The sequence below is a fragment of the Orcinus orca genome, chromosome 7 (assembly GCF_937001465.1).
Source record: "Orcinus orca chromosome 7, mOrcOrc1.1, whole genome shotgun sequence".
Lineage (NCBI taxonomy): Eukaryota > Metazoa > Chordata > Mammalia > Artiodactyla > Delphinidae > Orcinus > Orcinus orca.
The window spans coordinates 85,946,609-85,970,517 of record NC_064565.1 but is presented as its reverse complement, the minus strand read 5'-3'; the positions used below and the strand labels follow the sequence as shown (position 1 = coordinate 85,970,517).

At 44.4% G+C, this 23,909-nt stretch overlaps 1 long non-coding RNA gene across 1 annotated transcript in view; it reads right to left on the bottom strand.

Moving 5' to 3' along the window:
* The window catches only part of LOC117201753 (uncharacterized), a 31,629-nt gene that overhangs the window by 4,020 nt on the left and 3,700 nt on the right, over positions 1-23,909 (bottom strand). The window contains exon 2 of the long non-coding RNA XR_004483840.2: positions 18,865-19,068. This is a non-coding gene — a long non-coding RNA (uncharacterized LOC117201753). The remainder of the gene's footprint in view (positions 1-18,864; positions 19,069-23,909) is intronic.

The window sequence follows — 23,909 nt, the reverse complement described above, 5'->3', positions numbered from 1 at the left end:
GGCTGCATCACAGGCCTGGAGATTTCATGGAGCCACCCTCTGGAGTCTAAAAGCACCAGCTGTTGAAACACACACATGCCACTTGTCCATGTGTAGCAAATCAAACGCCCAGACAGAAATAAGGCCCCTTAGGACAGAATTGTTTAAAGGGTACTGCTTCCCTCAAACATTTCCATAGCTTTTGCCTATAATTTACAATCTGTACTTGATGGTGTTTTTGAATTCTGGTTCATCTATGCAGTGGAGCCCTCAGTTCTGCCCACCAAGTGGCTGGCCAAGAATTCCATAGCATTCTTCTGCCATGCAGTTGCTCTCTACCCCAGGAGCTAAGACAAACGGGCACATGGAGGGCTGGATAACACTGCCCTTCTCTTCTTCCGGTCTAAAACGGGGGTGTGGCCTCTCTGCCACTCCCCACTCCCTACCCGGCACCTCCTGTGCCCGCTGGCTCACCTGCATCTCCAGCTGGGCCCTGCTATAGGGCATTTCTATTTCTATTAGACATTGTCTGTTGTCATTGTAACAAAACGGGCTGTTTTTTAAGGCTTCTGGCTTCTGCGGTGTGACAGGGCAAAGACTGACGCAGTAGGTGAGTCCTTCCCACCCCTTCCTCCTTCCTCCTCTCTACCCCTCACAGGGAGGGGCATTTCCCCCTCCCCACGGGTCTCTGTGCTTCCCTTCCTGGAGAACAAGCAGGTTAATGGTGGGGAGGAAACAAAAGGAAGAAAGAGTTGGGGAAGACAGACAAGCCAGACTAGGGTTAGATAAGTGGGTTTGCAGTAAGGGCAGTTAGTTGCAGGGCTTGACCGAATTAGGAGGAAACAGGCTTTCTGGAGGTGTGATGAGTTACAGGTTTCAATGAACATTCTTCAGGAGACACAAAGACTGGAAAACACACTAACATTATTTTTGGCTACCAGACTGTATTTCTTAATGCCGCTTGGTACATGGATCCTTGGGAACTGGAATCTGCTGGTACACAAATTTGGTCAGCCAGGACCAGAACATTTATTTGGATCCTAGTGTACTTTGCTGGAGGGACAACCAGTCATGTTCCATGGGCGGACCCTGTGAGAGTAGCACTGTCCATTACAGGCACTTTCAGCTCAAATCCCCTCTCCTCCATCTCAGGACCTACCTGCCTGCGACTCTAGGATTCTGCCCTCTGCTGGGCTGACGTACCCCAGTTTAGAGGGCCATGAAATGTTTTCTTTTCTTTTAAAATCAGAAGAAAAAATGAATATAAACCACCCTGGATGATACTTTTGTACCAATTCAGCCGTAAAATATAATTTCTAATATTTGTTTATGGAGGAAGGAGCCCCCAAAGGCAAAAGTCCCCCAAACAGGCCCCATCTTGCACCACCTGCCCCAGTCACAGGGCGCACTACGATCAGGGCAGGTTGAATTCAGAAGTGAAATATGTGCAACATGGCTTGCCCACAGCCCTAAGCCAATTCTTCAACTTTGCTTTTAATAAAATGGGTATAGTAATTTGGTCTTCATCTGTTTAATTCCTCTATCTGTCGCTCAGTTGTCCTGAAACCAGGCAGCCTCTTCAAACCCCAGCACATCAGCTAATCATTTCAGTCTCACATTCCCAGCTTAGTTCACTAGGTCAAACCCATTATTTTCACAAACTTCTATATGGCTAATGTTATTCTTGACACCTTTTTGATTCAACTAAATTTACCCTAATAAAAGCTTCACTGTGGTCACATGGACTCCTATGGTTTGGGTATCACTCTAGCATGCGGAGCACCCAGATAGGTATGAGCCTTTTGGGATCCGACTCAGTAAAGGAGTCTCTGTATTTGGTTGTGGGCACCATAACTTTGACTCTAACAGCCAGGTTGAGAGCCTCCCAAAATAGACTTCTGTTTTCCGTTCTAGTCCCTCAGACTTGCTTCCACACTGCAACTGGAAGGATCCGTTGAAAACACAAATCTGAATATGTCAATGTCAACTGCGTGTGCCTAGACCCCTCAGTGACCTGCACTGTATTTGGAAGAAAGCAAAGATGCTAACATGGTCCTGCCTGGCAGGCTCTCCAACCCACTGACATGCTCCCTGCACAGGCCTTCTCCCAGTCGCTGGCTCACACCCCTCATTTCCCACCGCAGAGCCTTCAAGCATGCTCTTCCCTGGCACCATCTGCTGCAGTTCTTGCCTAGGCAACATCCCCTTATCCTCAGGGCGTGGCATTGCTGTTGCTCTCTCAGAAAGCTGCCGGACTCCCAAGTCTCAAAGTCCCTTATATTATCTTCACTGACCATTTCATATTTCTTCTGAGCACTTAACAAAGCTTGCAATGACATTTGTGTGATTACTCGGTTAATGTCAAGTATCTCCTAGGATCATAAACTCCATGCGGGCAGGGTCTGTCTTGTTCACCATGTGTTTCCAATGTCTAGCACAAAGCCTGGTTCACCTATGACTTTATAAAGACAAAATGGATGCTCTTTTAAAAAGAATGACTAGGGGCTTCCCTGGTGGCGCAGTGGTTGAGAGTCCGCCTGCCGATGCAGGGGACGCGGGTTCGTGCCCCGGTCCGGGAAGATCCCACATGCCGCGGAGCGGCTGGGCCCGTGAGCCATAGCCGCTGAGCCTGCGCGTCCGGAGCCTGTGCTCCGCAACGGGAGAGGCCACAACAGTGAGAGGCCCACGTACCGAAAAAAAAAAAAAAAAAAAAAAAGAATGACTAAATTCATACTGTAATGAGCTTTATCCTGAAGATTTTAGAGTGGGTCTATCCTGTTCTTTCGTACTAAAGAACTGATAATGAGCCTATCCACTGTGGCTCAGACGATGGTCTATGTTCTTTCTGGACCCTCTTCTGGGTGATCTATGTTGTTCTTGTCCTGCTAGGAGTCCCACTACTTATTTCAGGGCTTTCAGTGCTCATCACAGACAGTTGCTAACTTTTACATAGGCACTTGCTCAAAGAAAAGTCTTTAAGTACAAAATCCCTTTCAGTGATTTCTACTGAAGTCTTGGCCTCTCTCCAATTTGCTTCACAACTTTCTAGACGGCTATTTAATTTTTTAATGAAAAGGACTGCACGATGCTGTGGCTTTGTTTAACTTGAGCGTCCTGTGTCTGTGTTCTCTTTGGTAGCTTCATTCTCTCTGCAGGACCGGCAATGCCGCCATGACTCTGCACTGGCGAAGGCACCTGCATTCTGGAATGACAATAAGAGTTCATTTTTACTGAGTGCTCACTATGGGCCAGGCACTGTTCTAAGTATTAGCTTATTTAATCCTCAGATCAATCTAATGAGGCAAGGACTGTTATAGTACCCGTTTACAGGTCCAAAACACCAAGGCATGAGAGTTTAAGAAACTTGCCCAAGGTCATACTCTAGAAGTAGTAAAGCCAGGACTCAAACCCAGGCAGCCTCGCTCCAGCATCCTGGCTGGTCACCACTAAGCACTTCTCTTTACAGAACGGTTTCTTTCGGCCCTTGCCTGGTACAGTTTTCAGTTTCTTTTTCCTACCAAGATGCTTTTCAAGAACCACTGAATCTACTGCAGAAAACAGCCAGGCTGGCTTAAACATGTTTGGCCTAAATTCTCTTTGCTCCAGAGCACAAGGATAAACGCCACCACTCTCGTCTCGTGGTCATGAGTCCTCAGGACGCACGGCGGCGCTCTTTCTTTACAAGGATGCCCTGGAGGGAGAACTGAGGATGGCTGCTGCTGGCCTGGTCATTGTCCCCTGGTCCTCGCGAGCGGGTCCTGGCGGGGCTGGCTGGCTTGTCTGGGTCCTGGTCCTCCCCGCGCCGCGGCGTCAACGGCCCAACGGCCGCGATGCCCAGGGGCCTCGCGGGGCGGACCTTCGCGCGGCCCGTGCTCCGCGCGTGCGCCTCCGGACCTCTGCCCAGCCCCGCCCCGGCCCGGTGACCCCCGACCCGGTGGAGCCTCCCCGCCCGAGAAGCTCGGCTGCGCCCCGGACGTGGTGGGCGCACGACCACCCTCTCCATTGAGTCTTATCTGAGAAAGCAAAGCGTCCGTGTCCCGCGGGAAGTGTCGGTTGAGCAGGTAGCATTCATTCCTCGCTGGTCACCAGGCGCTTCGCATCTCGGCGGGACCCTCGCCAGGCCTTTGCGGTCTCGGATTTATGGCAAGACGGGTGTTTGGGCACCGGGAGAGGCTGGTCAGAGTGGCCAGTGGCTCCAGACCGGGTCTGGGTGAGCTGCACATCGCTGAACGCTTCCCAGGCCGCAAACGGTTTGAGCCTGTGCGCGTTTTCCCCCGAAGTCGCCCAGCGTTCCGCGGCTTATTTCCTGTGACCGCCTCTCCCGCCTGGCTGGCCTCATCCATGCCACTGCCAAGTGACATTTGCCCATCAGCCCGCAGACCGGGGTCCATGGCTCCTCACCCGAGTTTTGAGACCCTCAGCCCCCCTGGAGTTAGGGGCACATTAATCGAGGCTTGCTGGGGTTCATCCACTGCAGGGGTGTGGTCTTGTGCTTTTCAGGCTAGCGGAGGAGAGGGTTTTTGTTTTAAGTAGGTGTGTAATGGGGGACTTTTCAGGGCCTTTCAGATCTTGCTGTCTAGTGGTCGCCCCCTTCCCCGTGGCAGGCGTTGGCTCTGCCTGAAGGTGTGTTCCTGCTCTGACTGTGTGCCCAGACTCCAGCGCTCACCACTTCTTTCCAGGTGTTCAGTACTTCCTGGCTCTAATGACTAATTTGCACTGACTCATGAATCTGTCTGCGGCCCAGACCTCTTGCCAATCCTGAATTAACTGCCTGTTGGATAAACCCCTTGGCTGACTACCAGGCTATAAATCTAAAATCAAATTCTCCACCTTGCCTCTGAAAGCAGCTCCTCCTCCTGTGTTGTCTACTTCTGTTAAAGGCACTTCCTCCACTCACCTGAGTATAACCTCGGACTTACCTTGGACTCCTTCTCCCCTGCCCACCCTATCCTATCACCCCATCCTATCAGGTGGCAGAGGCCGATAATATCTATCGCTAGTATTTATTTAGCTGTTAATATGTGTCAGACTATGTTAAAGACTTCTACAGCCCAGCTCATTTAATGCAGGGTCTCTACTAGGTAGGTACCATTTTTTTCTCTTGTTGACAGGTGCAGAAGCTGAGGCACCGACAGGTCAAAAACTTGCCTAAGGTTAAAAAACAAAATAGACATTTCTCCAAAGAAGATATACAGATTGCCAGCAAACACATGAGAGAATGCTCAACATCACTAATCATTAGAGAAATGCAAATCAAAACTACAGTGAGATATCATCTCACACCAGTCAGAATGGCCATCATCAAAAAATCTACAAACAATAAATGCTGGAGAGGGTGTGGAGAAAAGGGAACACTCTTGCACTGTTGGTGGGAATGTAAATTGATACAGCCACTATGGAGAACAGTATGGAGGTTCCTTAAAAAACTACAAATAGAACTACCATACGACCCAGCAATCCCACTATTGGCCATCTACCCTGAGAAAACCATAATTCAAGAAGAGTCATGTACCACCATGTTGTTCATTGCAGCTCTATTTACAATAGCCAGGACATGGAAGCAACCTAAATGTCCATCAACAGATGAATGGATAAATAAGATGTGGCAGATATATACAATGGAATATTACTCAGCCATGAAAAGAAATGAAATTGAGTTATTTGTAGTGAGGTGGATGGACCTAGAGACTGTCATACAGAGTGAAGTAAGTCAGAAAGAGAAAAATAAATACTGTATGCTAACACATATATATGGAATCCAAAAAATAAAAATAAAAATGGTTCTGAAGAACCTCGGGGCAGGACAGGAATAAAGACACAGATGTACAGAATGGACTTGAGGACACGGGGAGGGGGAAGGGGAAGCTGGGACAAAGTGAGAGAGTGGCATGGACACTTATACACTACCAAGTGTAAAATAGATAGCTAGTGGGATGCAGCCGCGTAGCACAGGGAGATAAGCTCGGTGCTTTGTGACCACCTAGAGGGGTGGGATAGGGAGGGTGGGAGGGAGAAGCAAGAGGAAGGAAACATGGGGATATATGTATATGTATAGCTGATTCACTTTGTTATAAAGCAGAAACTAACACACCAATGTAAAGCAATTATACTCCAACAAAGATGTTAAAAAAAAAAAAACCACACAACTAGTTTAAGTGGCAGAGCTGGGATTTGAACCTAGTCATCTGATTTTTTTTGGCTGCATTGGGTCTTTGCTGCTGCACGCAGGCTTCTCCTTGCAGTGGCTTCTCTTGTTGCGGAGCACAGTCTCTATACACATGGGCTTCAGTAGTTGTGGCACGCGGGCTCAGTAGTTGTGGCTCATGGACTCTAGAGCGCAGGCTCAGGAGTTGTGGCCCACAGGCTTAGTTGCTCCACGGCATGTGGGATCTTCCTGGACCAGGGCTCGAACTCGTGTCCCGTGCACTGGCAGGCAGATTCTTAACCACTGCGCTATCAGGGAAGTCCCAGTCACCTGATTTTATAAATTTATTTATTTATTTATGGCTGTGTTGGGTCTTCGTTTCTGTGTGAGGGCTTTCTCTAGTTGTGGCGAGCGGGGGCCACTCTTCATCGCAGTGCGCGGGCCTCTCACTGTCGCGGCCTCTCTTGTTGCGGAGCACAGGCTCCAGACGCACAGGCTCAGTAGTTGCAGTCACCTGATTTTAAAGCCACTATATCGCAAACCTTTTCCAATAAGTTAGCGTTTTATGAATATCGCAGCTCAGCGATGGAGGCAGAAGAAATAAGACATGCCACCCACTCTAAGGCTTGCAGTCCAGCTGGGGATGAAGAGAGAATTGGAGGAGCAGACAGCTCTCAGTGTGCAGTCCCCAGCACGGGGAGGTTGGTATGGCCAGTGCTGTTTCCATGGCTGCTTCCCACTAGACTGACTGCCTCAGGGCAGACATATCGTTACTGTGGTTCTCCCTGGGTGCCACACAATGCCTCACACAGAATGTGCTTGTGGAACTGACCCAAACTGCTAAATGGTGTTCAGACGACAGATGCGATAGCAGGGAAACTGGGGCCAGTCAGTCTGGCTGGGGTCATTGGGAGGAGAGGAGACTTGAGGGATAGAATAAGGTTAGAGGTTGTTATAGACTGAATGTTTATGTCCAACCCCCTCCCCTGCCAATTTCTGTGTTGAGATCCTAACCCTCAAGCTGATGGTATTTGGAGGTGGGGCCTTTGGGAGGTGATTAGGTCATGAGGGTGAAGCCCACATGGATGAATTAGTGCTCATATAAAAGAGACCCCTGAGAGCTTCTTTACCCTTCTACCATGTGAGGTTACAGCAAGAAGACAACCGTCTATGAATTAGGAAGCAGGATCTCACCAGATACCAAATCTGCTGGCATCTTGATCTTGGACTTCCCAGCCTCCAGAACTGTGAGAATAAATGTTTGCTGTTTAAGTCTATGGTAATTTGTTATCACAGCCTGAATTGACTGAGACAGAGGTCCTTTCCCTTTGATGTTTTTCCTTCCCCTCCCCTCCCTTTCCCTCTCCTTCCCTCCCGATCCCCTTCCTGTCCTTTGTTCTCCCCTCCTCTCTTTCTTTCTTGGTATGCACTTTTAATTCTAGATCTTGTAAAAGTTTATTTCTTAAGCAAAGAATTTATCCTCCTTCCCCAGCCCCCTACATCCACTAAATCTCTTCTAACTACCAGTGCCTGTAAGTCTTGTCTTTTTTTCCTCAGGTTAGGGTGCAGTAGGGATTGTCCAGAGCAGTGCTGTCCAATACAAATGTAATGTGACCCACAGATGGAAGCCACATATATATAATTAAAAAATTTCTAATAACCACATTAAGAAAAGTAAAACAGGTGAAATTCATTTTAATAATATGTTTTCCTTAACCCAGTATAGCCAAAATATTATCATTTCAACATCTAATCATATAAAATTATTAATGAAGTATTTTACATTCTTCTCTTTTGGTAACATGTTTTCAAAATCCAGTGTGTATTTTGCACTCCTAGCACATCTGTCTGGACTAGCCTCATTTCAAAGCTCAATAGCCACTTGTGGTTTATGTCTATGGTATTGGGCAGTGCAGGTCATGCTGCTCTAAGGAAATGATCATGTGCGGCACACCTGGGGTAAGCAGAGGAGGCTGATTGTGGCTGAAGACTGCTGCACAGCTCGAAGGGTCAAAGCCTGCCTGTAACCCGTTCAGGGCCCAGATAGGAAGCACCATTTCTCAGTCCTTTAAAATGCATATGCCCTTCTGATAAATATAAAAATCTTATAGCTTCATATTTGAAAATGTAAAATGAGTAAGTTTTATTTTTGAAATGAAAGCATTCTATTTGTTGAACGTGTGAATTTACTTTTAAATTAACATATATCACCAGCCCCCATGCTCATTAGGCATCACTGAAGGAGCTGCAGAGAATTCACAGGAAGGAAGGACCTCACATCAGGTCTGCAAACCAATTCACACAGGCCATCCGAATCAGCCTGGCATGGCTGGACTGTTGCTTGTTAAAGTTGGGGCCAGGCCCCTCACCCTGTGAGATGCAACCACAGCATCTGTTATGGTGAAGAACATAGAAAACCCCAGAAATATTCCTGACTCGTCTAGGCCCTAGGGGTGGAGGAGAAAAAATTAAAAGGGAGGGTAATAAATAACATACCCTGGAACACCCAGCCCATGAAGGGTAGGCACAGTGACCTAGCTGATTTAGATAAGCACCTTAAGGTCCCCCTTTCTTCCATCTCTGGAGCCTGTAGCTGGCAGTCTGCTGGGGAAGCACAGAGCGGGATCGCTCTTGTTCACTACTGTATCCTCCAGCCTGGCCCAGTGACTGGCCCACACAGGGGTGCAGTGAATGTTTGTAGAATAAATATACCACTGATTAAACATGTGTCAGTCCTGGCTGGCAGCCTCTGGCCTCTTCTAAATTGTTGCTTCCTGGGATTATTCTTTTTAAGATGAGGGTATTTTCAACTGTCACTTGTGAGCAGTTCCAGGGCAGCCCCGAATTCTGTTGCAGAGCTTGGTTTCTATTTGTGCAGGGAACTGTTTGGGCCCCGACGGAGCTCTGTTCTGGAGGAGAGTAGGCCCAGGCGGTAATTCAGAAGCTGGCCGAGCTTGCAAGGTGTGAGTGGCTGGCTGAGGGCTGGAGTGCACATGTCCGAGGGGACTGTGTGGGTGAGGGTGGCCAAGCTGGCCAAAGTTTCAGGTATTAACCTACAGCACAAACTCTCAAAGGATGAGGAGTGTTTAGAAACATCTTGCTTTTTGGTTGACACGCCTAGTCAGGCCCATGTCAGAGATTTGTTCTCTGTATGTATTCTGAATTAAGAAAATAATAGGTTTTTAAAAGCTTTTTCCAAAGTATAAACTTGGAGTACTATAATAATGAATCAATGCTTTTACAGAGTAAGTATGCCCCTTCTCGGAGAGTCCAGTGTGTCCTCTTGGGGGGCAGTGCCTACCGTTGAGGGTCTCTGGGTTAGGTGTCCCCTGGCGTCTGTTCTAATTCTGATGGGGTATGTTTCTGGGTCCTTTCCAATTTCCAGTTGCCACTGACACCCCACCCTGTCCTCCCTTCCTCCTGCTAGGGGGTGTTCCTCTTTGGTATCTTTCTCTTATCCTTTAGTCTTCTGTCTACCCCCACTAAGGCCCTCCTGCTGCCTCAATCCCACCCCACTTCCCACACACAAGCCTGAACCCTGCTCCCTCACCACCAAGCTCCTTGTGTTGTTTTTTTTTTTTTAATTTTTAAAAAAAATTTTATTTTTTGGCCATGCCTCGAGACATGTAGGATCTTAGTTCCCTGACCAGGGATCGAACCCATGCCCCCTGCAGTGGAAGCACAGAGTCTTAACCACTGGACCACCAGGAAAGTGCTGCTCCTTGTGTTTTTACGTGTCTTTTTCTCAAGCTGAAATGTAAGCATCCCAGAACATGGGCCCTGTCCAAATGTGTCAGGGATACTCATTCATCCTGTCCTCTCTTGCAGGCCTTGTCTCTCATTCTGCTGGCTGCACAGGTTGACTCCTGCACAGGGGCTTTCAGGCAGTGGAAGCCCAGTTTGCTCCCCAGGCCCTGACCTGTGAGGGGCACATTGGAGGAAGGGAGCCTTTTCTAAGGTACCTGAAGATGCTCTATGGGCTAGAGCAACCTGCAGCGGTGACCAGAACCTGCGTGACCCTGCTGTGATAGAGCTTAGATCCAGGTGGGGAGATCCAGTGGGGAAATAAGTAGACTCAGAAGTAAGCTTAGAACTGGGGCAGGGCAACAGATGAAACATAAAAGGTGCTTAGAGACAGAACCGCCGTGGGCATCTAGATAAGGTGACAGGCAGAGCTGGCTTCCTGAAGAAGTGATACTTACAGTGACACCTAGGAGGCAAGAAGGTGCCAGTCGGGTGAGGGAGGGAGGGGAAATCCCAGGCAGAGGGGCAGTGTGATGGTTAAATTTATGTGTCAGTTTGGCTAGGCTATGGTGCCCAACTGTTTGGTCAAACACTAGATGTTGCTGTGAAGGTATTTTGTAGATACGATTAACATCTACAGTCAGTCGACTTGTAAAGTAAAGGAGATTGCTTTGACACTGGGTGAGCCTCAAAATCAGCTGAAGGCCTTAAGAGCAAAAAACTGAGGTTTCCTGAAAAAGGAATTCTTCTGTCTCAAAACTGTAACATAGAAATCCTGCCTAAGTTTTTCTAGCCTGCTGGCCTGCCCTACAGATTTTAGACTTTTCACAGCCCTCACAATTGCATGAGCCAGTCCCTTAAAATAAATCTTTTTGTGCATATATATGTATGTGTGTATATATGTATACTCTTGTAGGTATATATGTGTATCTATACATGTATGTGTGTATGCACGTTTACGTATATATGTATGTGGATGCATGCATGTAAGAATATATATATGCGCCATCATCACCCTGATTGATGCCGGCGGCATGTGCGAAGGCTTTGAGGAAGGGAAAAGCTGGGTCTGTTCAAGGAGCTGAAGAAGGCCACGTGGTCCTAGTGCAGTCATTGTGGCACAAGGATCCTTGGGAAGGGTTGGCAGGGCAGACCATGCAAGGCTTTGGCAATCACATTCAGAATTGCATAGTTTATTATCAGAACAAGGGAAGCCATCGAAGGGTTTTTACTGTGAATTGCATAACTTTTTCTCTACTCATGTATTCTTTAGCTAATCTGTTGCCTAATAGATCAGTTATACCTTAACTCACATTAATACGCCTAAGATATCCCTCAAGCAGTGAGTGACTAATGCTGGGAATTAGCAGGCAGGTGGGAGAGTTATTTTGGCCCAAGAAAACTTCAAGGGCCTTCATATGACATCAACATGTGGCTCACTACTCCACCTATACTGGTTCATTCGGGTCCTGCAGCAGTGACCATGGAGCAGCTCTGTCCTCGCCAGCAGTCTGGCCTTCCCTGCAGCTGGAGGTACACAGGTCTCCCCTACCTCCCTCTGGGTAAGCCAGAGTGCTCCAGGGAGGTAGGAGGGATCCTATGGTTGTGATTCTTACGCCTGCCTCCTCTGTGATGCCACCAGTGCCTTTCCACATATATTCCACTCTTGAATCCTGTCCACCACCCTGGGGAACGAGGTCCCTGCACTCTGAGTGCCCTGCCCAGGGTCAGGTGGCTAGATGTGGTGGAGTCGGGGCTCAGTTGGAGTTCCTCAGGGTCCAGGCTCAGGGCTGTTGCCCCTCATGCCTCAGTTGTCTTTATTCGAAAATAGGCAGATGCCAGCCCCCTGGGCAGAGTGTCCAGGGCTGGGAGGGTTCATAGGGTGAAGAGACATGGGATGAAACAGGACCCTGGAGGGTGGCATTCATCATAGCCTGGAGTCTGCTGCTTAACCCACCAGATACCTAACTGTATCAGAGCTCTAGAGTCGCTTGGCCCCTAGGAGACTGCTCAGACTCCCCAGAGATTGCTTAGAATGCAGACTCATTACATTAGTTTACAAGAGAAACCGTACTGTACAGACAGTGTTGGCCCAGTGCACTCTTCCTGCAGGCAAATGTACAGGGGAAGCCAAACTGTGATCAGAACACTTTTTGGTGTGCTTAACATTGGGCAGAAATATTTGAATGATATTTCACTCTAGCCATAGAGAAACTTGATGAACAATACACCATCTCAGTCAAAACAGGGACCATATGGGTCATGTTTGTGGCCGAACTCCCATATAACAGGCGCTTGATGTAAATATTTATTGAATGAATAAATATGATTAAACACCTGTCTAGGATGAATTGCTTATTAGTGTTAACAGTAACATAAGTAACACTAGCAGCTCACACTTATTGTCAGTTGACCATGTGCAGGCACCTGCCAGGCACTTTGCATGGGTTGCATCCCTTAACCCTCACAACAATTCTATGGGTCAGGCACTGCCATTGTCCCCGTTTTAGATGAGGAAACTGGGACTCGGAACGGTTAGGTAACTAACTGCCCAAGGCCCCACAGCTAGTAAGTGAGGGAGCTGGGATTGGACTCAGTTCAGTCACACTTCTGACGTGTACTACTGTGATTTAACCTCCCTCTCCCCTCAGCAAGGCTGCGGCTACAGTTTTTCCTCTTTGAGACCAATTTGCTATAGTTGATGATGACTCGCCTCTTCTATAGACACACTCTTCTTTGACATGGGAATACTGTTTCGTCTGCAGGGTGGTCATGTTTGTTGATACGCCTGATTTTTCCCTCATCTCCAGGTTACATGGTGATTTCTCCAGTCTCATTTTCTGCCACTGTGCATTGAATGATATTACAGATACCCACTGTCTCTATTGTACAGAGCTTTCTTATTTCCTTAGAGGGCTTTCCCCTTTCTCCTGGTTGGCATATAGCAACTATATAATTTAGTTGTTTATACCTCTGAGTGCTGGACTAGGGGAGAAGCCCAACACCTAAGACAGGTAATGAAGCCCAGTCCATCTGCACCTATGAATGAAAAGTCCCAAGGGGTCAAGAACTCTCAGGGAGAAGATACAAATGCTCCCCAGGGCAAAAAGGCAAGGGCTTCTCGACAGGTTGATAATCCCAGGTCTCCAGTGAGGTTCCCTACTCTCTGACATATGGCCCAGGTGGGTATGCTATTGGGTGAGGAAGACAGGGAAACTGGGAGACAACGGTGTATGTAGTGTCGGGTTATATGTCGTTGTTGAACAAGCACACTAAAAACAGCAACAACAACAGCAAAAAACACAAAGAGAATTGTGATGCATCATTATGGCCTCTTCCATGTGTGGTTCTGAAACTGCACAAGGTGACACTCTCCCAATCTACCAGATATATTTATCCCAGGATTTCAAAAGTTCACCACCATTGGAACGGAGATTCTTCTACCACTTATACCCTTATTTTTAGGGCCTGGAATAGGTTCCTAGTTGTCCTTCTTGTGAGCCCTCTGGAGGAGGTAAAATCTGAGAATCATGGGTCACCTTCCCAGTCCTGAAGAGTGTCTGTGTCAGTCCAAACTTGCCCATGTATGGATTTCCAAAGGATTTTATCTAGTGTAGACTTTTAAATACTCATTTCACATAGAACAATGCATTTTCTGAAACAGATCATTTTGATGCTATGAAAATATATTCTGGCAAAATATATCATGACCTTTTAATTTTTTTAAAAAAATTATTTATTTTATTTGTTTATTTTTGGCTGCGTTGGGTCTTCGTTGCTGCGCGTGGGCTTTCTCTAGTTGCAGCGAGTGGGGGCTACTCTCTGTTGTGGTGCATGGGTTTCTCATTGCAGTGGCTTCTCTTGTTGCGGAGCACTGGCTCTAGGTGCACGGGCTTCAGTAGTTGTGGCATGCGGGCTCAGTAGTTGTGGCTCACGGGCTTAGTTGCTCCGCGGCATGTGGGATCTTCCCGGACCAGGGCTTGAACCCATGTCCTCTGCATTGGCAAGCGGATTCCCAACCACTGCACTACCAGGGAAGCCCTTAATTTTTATTTTAATGAAGTTTGTTTAAAAGAAGAAAAAATTTAAGTGACAACACAAGCCCTGAATTTTTGAGTAGTCCATCTTTTTAGGAAGCTACTAAAATGAAAAGATTACTTATTCTGAAACTTGCTCTGTAATGGAGTTAAGTTCATGATACTTGTTAGGGCTTAGTAGAAGAATATGTTGTTTATGAGATAAACTGTACTGGGATTACCCTTGACCTGGATATAGTATGTGGACACTTCAGAGCAGTTTTTCTCAAACTTCTTTTGACCATAATTCACTGTAATATATAAATTTTACATTTTTACCAGTACACTCAATGTGTGCTACGTGCACACATTCACACATACAGAGATTTAAGAAATAAATCCCGTCCCTCATGTATAAAACATTTTGATATTGCCTATATTAGTGTATTAGATTCTGCTTAATTTAAAAATTGTGGTTGTAACCTAGTACATTAAATGATCTTCTATCAGGCAGTGAACTGCAGGTTGAAAAACTATTCAGGAGCCTACCTGAGAAATTTTACCCAAGGGACAGGAGAAGGGCCAAGGAAAGAACAATCTCTGTCTTTCTTTAGGAAGTACAGTGTAGTAAACTTTACACTTTCTGTGGGGAAATACAGGCGCTGATGGAGGGGGCCTGGGAGCCAGCCATAGATTTGATGCTATTAAAGAGAAACAGCAATTTAACCCACCAAATGTTTGTTAGGTGTATCTTATGTGTAGCCATTGTTCTGGGACTGAGGATACAGGTGAGAGAAATAGGCCTTGGCCTCAAGATGCTATAGATACTGGCTAGTGGATAAGGCTGTCTAGGAAATGCCCATAGAATGAAACCAAAGAGGTCCAGGATGGAGTCCTGAGGAACATCAACATTGGTGGGAATGTGCAAAAACAGGCAAACAAAAAGCAAACAGGGAAGGAAGAGCCTGAGAAGGAGCGGGAACATCACGAGGGTGCAGCATCATAGGAACCAAGGGAGGAGCGTATTTTAAGAAGGAAGGAGTGGGCGAAGCTAACCATGATGAATCTGCTAAGAGGTCAAGAAGGGCTAAAGTAGCACGGAGGTCTTTGGGGACTTTGGGAACAGCAGTTTGAGTAGCGTGGTGAGAGAGGAGGCCAGATTATACGGTTGAGAAGCGGGTAAGCTATAAGCTGTATAAACCAGGTTTGGTGAAATGCTATCAGAGGTGATGGCCTTTGAAGTGACAAGCTCAGAGAAACATCACCTTGGCTTTATTAACATTTTCCATTCCAACTCCCCAACTCTATGTGTGGGCTGATGTATTGCCACATCACAAATAACGATCAGTTCTGTAGATTGAAAGGGTATTAAGCCCAACCTCTTTGAGCTACTATATCCAGGACCATAACTGAGATCAAGATAAGGATGTTCATCTTGCCATGTCAGTCTTTAAAACTTAGAAAAAGATGAAAAATCAAATGGAAGACTAGATTCTCCAGGGACTGGAAGCCCCTAAGCTCCACACATATTAAAATGGGAGCCCAGGTTTTAATCCCCTTATGTGACATTTAGGTGATTGCATAAAACCCTCAGCTTTCTTTAATAGGGAAAAGGAACACCAAAAAGTTCCTGAGAAATGGGAACATAGTTGGCTTTAGACAGGAGTAGTAGAGCAGGGGTCCTGGAAAGTCAGATGAGTGACAATTCAGAGTGTCCACCTAAGAAAGGGTTGATTACATTATTACAGAATGGATTAAGTTCCTGTACAATGACATCTTTGAGCTTGGCTTGAGATAGGGGATGTGTCACTGTACATTGGAGGGGCTGGCGTCGTGTAGGAGGTCCCTTTGGGCATCACATGAGGGTTGGGATAGAATTGGAGGGAGAAGGGAGAAGGATAGAGGACCAGCTTTCCGCTTCAGCATCCTGAGCTTGCCTAGCAGGGATGCCCTGGCTTTGTTCTCTTCAGGTGTAGATTTCACTTTCTGGAATGTTGGGGTAACCCTCTCACTGGTAAGGGTGGCCTCAGGAAGGAAGGCCCTTGGTAACAAAGTGTTGTGAGTAGGACTTAACTTGCTTCTTGCTTGAGGGGTAGTGAGCTTCTGGTGGTGATGTAGATATTTCCTCCCTCTCTAACAGTGTGAGCAAGTTTTACAGGATACAACCTCCCTCTTGTTTTAGGGGATAGAAGATGTTCCTTCTCTTTGCTGCTGGTCCAGAGGCTGAATAGGGTGAAAGGAATTCATCGAACATCATCTGCTCGTTCACCTGTTCTCTCAGAGAAGGTGAGCAGCTCCCACTGTTGGTTTGCTGTGTGGACATTCCAAAATCCTGAGACTTGTTTGAGATATAATCCAGATGGGCTGACTGTAAAACAAATCCTTGGAGTCTTATTTTGAGACTTTTACCAGTGCAGGTGAGCTACTGCATCACGTGGTCCAAGAGTGCGATGGGATTGTTCAGGCTCTGAGGTTCTCATGGGGGGCATTATGTAATTAATTGGGGGCAGAGATAAGCCAGCCCAAGAAAGCTGCAGTAAACACAGCTAAAGGTTCAGAAAGAGGGAATGCATGCTCTACCGGCTAACAGAAATCCCCATTCCCCCTTGCCTCCACTTCCCTCCAAAAGGAAGGAGTGTTGCCACCAAAATAGGCCAAGGGCTAAGGCTATTTTATTGGTTACTCCTTTCATTGTGGGAACATTTCAATGAGAAGGGCTTTCCTAGTGACAAGCTCAAATTGAGATGTTCTCTCACCACTGTCTTGTGTGCTTTTCTATCCATAGGATGGAGGAGTGAGAAGGTTGGGGCTGCTTTCAAAGGGAGGCTGTAGAGGTGAGATGCAGGAGATGCTGGGCAGGGTCTCCTCTCCTGAGAGGAAACAGGTGCACTCTCTCTCCCTCTCTGGTTCCTCTTTGCCCCCATGACTTTTCCTCCTACTAGGCTAAGGAAAGAGAGCTTGGGACATTGCCAACAAGGGAGCTGTCCAAATTCTGGAAGGCCTGGGGTGGGGATTAAACTCTAGATTTTATGGAGAAACTCTTCTTACCTCCAGTTTATGCAAAGGAATTTTCATAAATTGGGCATACTGTCCCTTGCGTTTGCCAATGTAGCTCCCAACTTTCTACATCAGGGCTTTGGGCTGAAGATCCAAAGGAAAAATCAGCTTATTTGTACGTCAGTGTCTGGGACTTTTGAGGGCAGGGGTCAGAGAGTTTAGGGGCGTTTAGGATTCCCTGTCATTGCTATTTATAATTATTTGTCAACTACCCCACCGTGAGACGATTAAAAGCTTCTTTTAGAAGCATAAACAGAAAGGCTCTACAAATGTGTGTGTGTGTGTGTGCATAAGTTAAAACTTTTCTAGAGAAGAATTTTGTCCTTAAGTAAGAGACTACAGAAAAACCAACAATGCTCACTTAAAACCAATGTCCATATTGTTTATTAATTCAAGGACTCAGTAGTTTGTTCAACCAGGAAAACTTTGGGAAGTTTTCAATGTGTGTATACGTGTGTGTGTGTATCATTGTTGGAACTGACTTTTAAATACGTATGAGAAGTTTTTTTGTTTTTTCTTTCTGGAGATGTACTGATTAATTGAGAACTGAGGAGTTCATTTGTTTCTAGACAATTCAAAACCCTGTTTCAGGGAAGAGAGTGAAGTGTCTGTCTTCTAAAGCTGCACAGTGTGTAGGTCAAGGGTCAGGGAGAATAATGTAGGTCCCCAATTGTTCCCATACTGTCCCTTGCTCTTCACAGTGGTATGCTCTGCTTCCATAATCTTTTCTAGTTGCAAAACAGTTCATTTCTCTTAAACTTAGAGTGGGCTGTTGAAGTACCTGAGTTTTAGTAATTTTTAGGGGCTCATAAGGGACATGTGACAGCATCTGAGGAGAAAGGATTTCTGCTACGAGATTATAAGTGGGAACATTGAGGAGTCTTTGGCATCTGGGGAGCTAGTCCTTCTTCCTACATCAGTGTGAATCTGGAGACGAATCTGCCTTGGTTAGTGTTTTCCCAGATTAGGCACCATTAGCCTTTGCTATCCCAGTAATTCCTCACCTGTTAGATTGAACCACACGAAATTATCATTTTTATGTCAAAAATAGTCAAACACCAACAAATTAATATGGTTTAATCCAATACTAAACAAGGGCATCTACTGATAAAGTACTACACTCTTGTTTTGAAATGCTTTGCCCTATTCTTCTAGTAGATATACAGATTTATTTAATTTTTATATTTTGTAAAACCAATTTGGAAATTTTGGTACATATTTGTCTGAGACACTCGAGGAAGGATCCATTTGATAGTCTTGGGTCAAAGAGGTTGGGTAAAGCCAGGATCCACCTGGAAACCTTTTGGGTCTTATGGAAGGGCTGTTAGCCCTAAGAAGTGAGCAAAGTAGATGCAAACTGCATTGGCAGGCCCTCTCCCTCTGCCTTGGGGGACCCTGGCTCCTCCTATCATCCACTGCTACATGAGGGACAAGGGGGATGAAACTGTGAGGGCCTGTGAAAGGAATCAGGTTTATCTTTTTATTTTATTTAAGCATTGGCTCAAATGCATCCCTCTGGGCTAAGCTTGAGAAGTGCCAAGTCCTCTGGTGTTGGCAGATGATACCAGGACTACAAAACCTCCCAATATTCTGCAAAGGGCACCAATATGGCTTCTGTGTTTTATCAAAAAACCCCAAGGACTCTGGACACTGAAATGAATGTCTTGGTGCTAGAGACACCTTCTGAGAACTAGTTATAGCCGATAGGAGCTGTAGTCATGCCTTTACACTCTGGCATCATCTCAATGTAGTTTTCCCTTCTGTGTTTTCTCTCTTGTGTTTTTCATTTCTGTATCTCTCAGGGTTTTATTCTCAGTGAATTTCTCAATATGATTTTTTTCCCCTGAGAGATAGATAGATTGGTTCACTCATTCATAAAAAAAGTTTTTACAGGACAAATTAAAGGAAGGTTTAGATGCTTACCTTGGAGGAATAGATTGCTATTGGATTTCATGTTGGTGCCAGCAGAGACACAGGGAGCTCCTCTGGGATATCAGCACTCTTTTTTTTTTTTAAATCAGGTATTTTGTGCAGCTTTGGACCATGGGTGTCTACGATTCCTTTGGAAGAAACTTTCAGCTCCCCAGAGTATAAAGTCCAAGACCTTGAATAAACACTCCTTCAAATCTAAGGCACAGAAAGAAATGAATCTCACTTTTTTATACTGTGCTAAGAATTTCCAAGTATCATCTAAAGACGTAGTTCCTTTAGTGACTGACTCCTCTGGAGTCCAGGAGTCTCCAGCTCTCAATATTCTACTTGCAGATGCAAGAAATGACTTTCTGATGTTCTTTTGCAGATTTTAGGGAAGTGCCTGTATTTGCTTATAAAAACAAATAATGCTAATCTTCAATGGTCCAATGAATCATTTGCATAATGGTGATTTTAGAAACAGATCCCCAATTCTCCTGTGGTCCAACCTTTAGAACAAGGTTCATTCATATCAAAGTCATTTGACCAATAGGAGGAACTCTCAGATCCTTTTTTAGTTACTAGGATGTCTTTCAAAGTCTGAGGATGGTGGCCAAGGTCTTGGATCTGTTCTCTCTCAGGGGAGAATGTCCCAGCCAATTTCTTTAACAGTGGGTTCATATCCCAGCATCAGTCCCCCTCTTTCCCTCATTCCAAGGACTAAATTCTGACACAATTTGACTACATTTTTAATCTAGTAGTTATTTACATAGAAGTGAGCCCTACAAAAATTTGGTTCAAGAAGAATTAATGATTGGAACTGTGAATTTTACGCTGAAATAAACTTTCAAACATTTTCTTTGTTCATATTTGTGATATGCTAAAACATTTGGGTTATATTAAAATGTTAAAGAGCACAATTGTTCAGCTCTTCACTGTGGAGTTAAGGCCCCCAAGCTTTCACCCTTGGCCCATCTATTCTCTCTCCCTCTCCCTGCCATGATCTTGGATTCTGGTGTGGTTTCAACTACCACTTCTCTGTGGATCACTTCCAAATCTACATCTTCATCGCAGGCCCTGAACTTTGGACTTGGATCTCCAACCTTCCCCTTGACACTTCCACCTGGGTCTCTCATAGATACCTGGGAGTCAACAGAACTAAGCTGAGCTCATACTTTTGTCTTTTAAGTGTTCATCTCCTTCTTAACTTGAAATTTCAGTCCCTGAGACCACCATGATTGGATCTCCATTATGGAAATTTGTGATCTATTCTTTCTTTTTTTTTTTTTTTTTTTTTTTGCGGTATGCGGGCCTCTCACTGTTGTGGCCTCTCCCGTTGCGGAGCACAGGCTCCGGACGCACAGGCCCAGTGGCCACGGCTCACGGGCGCAGCCGCTCCGCGGCACGTGGGATCCTCCCGGACCGGGGCATGAACCCGTGTCCCCTGCATCGGCAGGTGGACTCTCAACCACTGCGCCACCAGGGAAGCCCTGTGATCTATTCTTTCTTTCTTTTTCTTCCCATCTACTGCCTACCCCATCAACACCAGCCAATTCACCTCACATTTCTGAACATCTCTCTCCTCTTCCTCACTCTTCTACTGACCTAATTTATGCTTCTTCCATCTCTTGCCTGTCTGTGATGAGTTCCTGACTGATCTCCTTAGTGGTTACCTAGACAGTCAATCATCAGTCAGTGGTTCCTACTGTCAGTGGGTATCACACACTCCTGGAAAATTTGTTGAAAACACAGATTCCTGGACCCTACTTGATTCAGTAGGTCTGTAGTATTGCCTACAACTATGCAGTCTATAAATGTTTGTTGAGTGAATAAGTAAATTCAAGGATTCTCCTTCTACACTTGTATGAGAAAATAAAAGAAGATAAGGAAATAATTTTAGTTAATAGGACAGTTTAGTGATGCCCAGGAAACAGAAGAAAGAGCGTTGCTTCTCTCAACCTGTATTCAAAGCAAGTAAAATATGTGATTAGTGTGTGGAACATTCATGTACCAACTCACTGGTGCCATAGAATAGGGTGTGTACGTATCTGCCCTATGTCAATTTTCATTTGTTTCAAAATAATTTTTTATTTTCCTTTCGATTTCTTCTTTGACCCAATGGTTGTTTAGAAGTGTGTTGCTTAGTTTTCACATATTTGTAGATCTCACTTTCCTCTTGTTGATTTCTGGTTTCATACCACTATGGTCAGACAAGATAGTTGATACAATTTCAATCTTCTTAAATTTGCCGAGATTTATATTGTAGCTATCATATGATCTGTCCTGGAGAATATACCATGTGCACTTGAGAAAAATGTATATTAGGCTGTTGGATGAATGCTCTGTATATTTCTATTAAGTTCTCTTGGTCTAAAGTGTGGTCCAATTCCAACATTTTTGTTGATTTTCTGTCTGGATGATCAGCAATAGTGCTGAGAGTGGAATATTGAAATCCCCTCCAATTATTTTATGTTGTCTAGTTCTGCCCTAAGACATGTTATTAATTGCTTAATATATTGGGTTGGCCAAAAAGTTCATTTGGTATTTTCCGTAAGATGGATCCAGTAGCGCTTAGTTGTCTTTAACTTCATTCGAAACAATTTTGTTAAATTGTATTGTGACAGCTGTCATATCAGCATGCATTTTTAAAAAAACTTATCAAAACTGGTGAATTTTTGTGTAGCCATTTTAGTATCGAAGATGGAAGAAAAAAGCAACATTTTTCAGCATATTATGTTTTATTATTTCGAGAAAGGTAAAAATGCAACCGAAATGCAAAAAAAGATTTGTGCAGTGTATGGAGAAGGTGCTGTGACTGATGGAACATGTCAAAAGTGGCTTGCAAAGTTTTGTGCTGGAGGATTTCTTGCTGGACAATGCTCCACAGACAGGTAGACCAGTTGAAGTTGATAGCAATCAAATTGAGACATTAATTAAGAATAATCAATGTTATACCTCGTGGGAGATAGCCGTCATACTCAAAATATCCAAATCAAGCATTGAAAATCATTTGCACCAGCTTGGTTATGTTCATCGCTTTGATGTTTGGGTCCCACATAAGTTAAGCAAAAAAAACCTTCTTGACTGTATTTCTGCATGGAATTCTCTACTTAAAAGTAAGAAAAATGTTCCATTTTTAAAACAAATTGTGACGGGTGATGAAAAGTAGATACTGTACGGTAAGGTGGAATGGAAGAGATTTGGGGCAAGCCAAATGAACCACCACCAACAACACCAAGGGCCGGTTTTCATCCAAAGAAGGTGAGGTTGTGTATATGGTGGGATTGGAAGGGAGTCTTCCATTATGAGCTCCTTCTGGAAAACCAAAAGATTAATTCCAACAAGTACTGCTCCCAATTAGACCAACTGAAAGCAGCACTCGACGAAAAGCATCTGGAATTAATCAACAGAAAACACAAAATCTTCAATCAGGATAATGCAAGACTGCATGTTTCTTTGATGACTAGGCAAAAAGTGTTACGGCGTGGCTGGGAAGTTCCGATTCATCCGCTGTATTCACCAGACATTGCACCTTTGGATTTCCATTTATTTCGACCTTTACAAAATTCTCTTAATGGAAAAACATTTCAATTCCCTGGAAGACTATAAAAGGCATCTGGAACAGTTCTTTGCTCACAAAGATAAAAAGTTTGGGGAAGATGGAATTATGAAGTTGCCTGAAAAATGGCAGAAGGTAGTGGAACAAAACGGTGAATACATTGTTCAATAAAGTTCTTGGTGAAAATGAATAATGTGTCTTTTATTTTTACTTACAAACCGAAGTCACTTTTTGGCCAACCCAATATTTCGGTACTTGGGTGTTGGGAGTGTATGTACTTAAAATTGTTATATCTTCTTAATGTATTGACCCCTTTTTCATTAAATAATGACTTCCTTTGTCTCTTGTTACCCTTTTTGGTTTGAAGTCTATTTTGTCTGATATAAGTTGGCTATGCCTGCCTTCTTTTTGTTTCCATTTGCTTGAAATACCATCTTCCATCCTTTCATTTTGAGGATGAAATAAATCTCCTGCAGGCAGCATATAGTTAGGTCTTGTTTTCGGGGTTTTTTTTTGTTTGTTTGTTTGTTTGTTTTATTCATCCAGCCAGTCTGTGCCTTTTGATTAGTGAGTTCAATCCATTTACATTTAGGGTGATTATTGACATGTAAGGATTTACTACTGCCATTTTATCTTTTGCCTTCTGATTATTTTGTCTCTCCATTGTTTCTTTTTCCTTCTGTTTCTGTTTACATTTTAAGTTGGTGGTTTTCCATGAGGATTTGCTCAGTCTCCCTGTTTTTAATATTTCATGTCTCTATTGTAGATTTTTGCTTTGTGGTTATCATGAGGTTTACATAAAACATCTCATAAATAAAATAGTCCTTTTTCTTCTGATAACATTTTACTTTCAGTCTCCTATAAAGGCTTCATCTTTTTACTTTCCCTCTTTTATATTTTTGATGTAACAAATTATCTCATTTTATGCTGTGATTTTATTACCAAGATGTAGTATCTATAGTTATTTTTATTGATCTTTTCCTTTAACCTTTGTGCTATAGGTAAGAATAAAATATATTATTCTAAAAAAAAAGTTATAGTATTCTAATTCTGACTATTTATCACCTTAATCAGAGTTCTGTGTACTTTCCTTTTTTTGTTTCAACTTGAATAGCTCCTTTTCAACATTTCTTATAAGGCAGGTCTAGTGGTGGTGAACTCCCTTAGCTTTTGTTTGTCTGGGACAGACTTTATTTCTCTTTCATATCTGAAGGATAACTTTGCCAGAGAGCTTTCGTGGCTGACAATTTTTATCTTTCACTATTTTGAATATTTCATTCCACTCTCTCTGGCCTATAGAATTTCTGCTGAGAAATCTGCTGATAGCTTAATGGGGATACATTTGTAAGTTACTGCTTTTTTTCCCCTGGCTGCCTTTAAAATTCTTTACCGTTGACTTTTGCCAATTTTAATATAATGTCTCTTGGGGAAGGTCTTTTTGTGTTGCAAAAATAAGATGTTCTATAGTTATGTACATTTGTATATTCAGTTCCTTCCC